Source organism: Phasianus colchicus, chromosome 2 (assembly GCF_987193195.1).
Source record: "Phasianus colchicus chromosome 2, bPhaCol1.hap1.1, whole genome shotgun sequence".
Taxonomy (NCBI): Eukaryota; Metazoa; Chordata; class Aves; order Galliformes; family Phasianidae; genus Phasianus; species Phasianus colchicus.
In genome coordinates this window covers 52903924-52907383 of record NC_143437.1, presented here as the reverse complement: position 1 = coordinate 52907383, position 3460 = coordinate 52903924, and positions in this window count along the sequence as shown.

Sequence of the window (3460 nt, the reverse complement as noted above, 5' to 3'; positions counted from 1 at the left end):
ATACTTTGCAAAGGAATACATGTTTCTAGATAGCAGCAACTCAGCAGGATAAGGTATATTCGGAACAGATATCCACTGACTACCACAATGAGGAAGGGAGATGATTAGTTTGTGTTTTATTGTAATTTTTGATGTTTTCTCAGTTTAGTGGAAGTAGTGAGAGCACCGTCCATGGTGTTCTAATGCAGGGCTTCTTACCTGCACTGCAGAGAAGTACAGGGCAAAGATTATCTTACAAACCCAGTGGTTGTATCAGAGACAGTATTTTAACCGAACATTTCACACACTGAAAGAGATGCTGATCTTGGATGCATCCTGATTGTAAAAGTGCACTATAACCAGTGGCTTAAGAAAAGTTAGTGGACTAGGAAAATACATGCATGAACAAACACACATTTTAAAGCCAATGAGGTAAACAGGGAGAACACCTAGTCCTCTGTGCTAGTTAGAAAATCAATATTACAATTCATAGAAACACTATTACACTATGGCTTGGATTTCCTATTATCTATGGACAGTGGTATCCTACGGGGAGTCATCAACTCACACTATTTGCAGATCCATTCTGCATGTGAGGCTTGTGTTAGATGTTACATACTTTAGGTTGGGGTCTTTGGTGTTTTTTTTTTCTTGTTGGTTTTGTTTTGTTTTTTAGGTGTTTTTTTTTTTTTTTTTTTCCCATGTTTTCCTCTTTTCTGTGCTTTCCCAAAGGCCAGTGCTTCTACTATTACAGAGTACTAGGTGGCAGCAAAATGCTTTTGAATATCTGCTGGACTGTCATTACAGCCTGTAACCATTTATCACACCCTGGCTGTCCTCCCACTCTCAAAAGACACATTACTTTTATTGCTGCACTCTCTCTCATGTTTGGTTGCTCCTCTCTCTTCCTGCATCACCCTTGCAGCTGTCAGAAGATCATAGTCTGAGCCTGAATCATTAGGATTGCACTGCTGGAAAAAATGGTGTGTTGTGGAGAACTGTGAAGTAATTTTACTATGCTTCCATTTTAGGATAGCTTCAGCTGCTAGTTTCAGACCCTGCATTTTAAGAAAAGGTGTGAGCCAGCATGGAAAAAAAAAAAAATTAGAAATCACTGAGTCTGGTCAAAATACATGATCTAAGGGGAAAAATTAAGGGCATTAGAGGGTGGGTCTCTAAAGGCATGAACATAAAAATTAAGTAGAGAAAGTAGCATACATTCTCTACACCCACTGTGGATGCAGCAAGAAATGAGATTTCAGTGAAGCAAAGAGGAAAATAGAGGTAGCTTAGCTCTAGAATACATTTTTGGAGGGGTTGTAAAAGTGATGCCATTCAAGATCAGACAAACATCTATAATATTTCAGGGACATAGGCTTTGAGACCTTACCTAAAGGAATGGGCTATATAAATAATGCCTTAGTAGTATGCCCATTTGATGAGGCCAACCCGTGAGTTGTGGACGAAGACAGTTTAATCATTCAAAGCCAGCTGTTTATAACAAAGGGGGAAGGCTAAGGTAATATGAGCAATTCCATATTGAACTGTCAGCATGTTAAAATCACGACAGAGTACAATCAAACAATATCAAAAACCATGGCTATAGGTTGACACACAGTAAGAAACAAGGCACCATATTGTTCACACCCACCTCATACTTTTGTGTAAACAAACATCTACAGACAGTTATTTCTTTTAAATTTGTGATTTTGGAGGCAGCAGAGGCTGACAACAGTGTGTTGTCAACTTTACTCCTCTTGGGATCTTTTGAGCTTCTTTCTGACATGAGAGGTAAATGGCAAATCCCACAGGTTACTGAGATTAAGTCCATAAGCAAGTTTCAAAAAGCACAGAACACTGCACCATTCAGGCTGCCAGTACAGCCTAGTACCATCTTTTCCACTCTCTACTCATTTTCATATCCTGCCACTTGCATCTTGGAAATTCTGTCATGAAAGGAGCTGTAGTTACAATAGGAGAATTAGAGCGATAATGTGTTACTGCTCACTTTGGAAAGTAACTTATCATCTGAGGCCCCTCACTCCAAAAAAATGGCTCATTCTTTAAGTCCAGTGGCTGGGGATGGTGGCATGGAAATGTTATTTTCCCCTGCAGAGTGTGAAGTTTCAAATTATACTGCTGTCTAGACTAGGGAACAAGCAAAAGCCCGGAAATATGGAATTTACACATTAGTGATCTCTCAGAATAGTCAGAATAATCTTCTTCATCTCTTCTACCCTCATATATTTTACATTTATGAAAAATAATGGTCCTTGAGTCATTGTCAGAATGAAGATTGTTCAACTCCCCTCCTTCACCCCCCAGCAATTATTTAGTCATTTCTTACTGTCATTCGTAAGATATTTGACTCCTGCAAAACTTTATTGGTCTGGTAAAATACAATTCAAAACTCATTGTTTCTGACTAATTCATTTAATCCATGCTCCCGTTTCACTCATTTGATTAACTAACCACATAACACATAAGCAGGGGCATGCAATTGTACCTTCATTTTTTCCAGTCCATTTCTTACCAGTTTTACAAGACATTTTACAGTGTTGCAGTGAGAGCAATAAATATGACAGTGAGGAACTTGTCTTCAGACATTGGAAAATGACAGACACTCTGCTTCAGTGTCACATGTGCTTCAATGTCACATCTTTTATCACAATGTGATTGTGATAAAAGGGCCAAGAAGAGGAAATTCTCTTCTCTACAATGACCAACTTGAAGATCATGCTGTAAGGAGACTATGCAGGAAAAATAGTTGTTTGTCTAAGAATTCATCTTCCTTAGTGAGTTGGACTCTCTCATAGATGCTTTAAGGGACTAATCTAATGGTCATTAGGAGTCAGACAAGTTTTTTATTTTGTGACAACTGGACCCTAGCGTATAACATGAAATAATTCTCAAGTCACAGTGATGCAAATTGTAATTTTCATACATATTGTTGACTTAAAAGCAATTTCAAAGGCTATTGAGTAAGTGCAATAACAAATGACAGTTTTTCTGCAGTAACATCATAGAACTTAGGATATTAAGGTTTACAACACTGTCTTCTTTTTTGGTATCTGAGAATATCTTTCTCGTTTGAGGCTTGAGAAGGAGAAAGCTCAGGTTACGTTTACAAAACCTTTTTTTCTTTGTCTTCGAAACAAAAATGTATCAAAATTCTCATGGGAATTTTTTAATGAGTATGTGTTGTTGTCATCAGTAATATCACAGGGCTAGTGAACACGATATTGACTTAAATTATCAAAAGATTGTTGTAGTCGAAATGCTAAGTCATGGCCTGAAACAGTGATTGGACACCTGGTGGGAAGGCAGGGACAACCCAGGGGAGCTCAGATGCATGCAATGCACTGAGTGATACAATGCACCTGAGTGATTGGATGGAGTGGAGCCAGGATCCACCCCTTCCCAAACATCATTTAAGGGTTGGCAGTGGAGGTAAGGGTATTTTGGTGGAGTTCCCTATGTA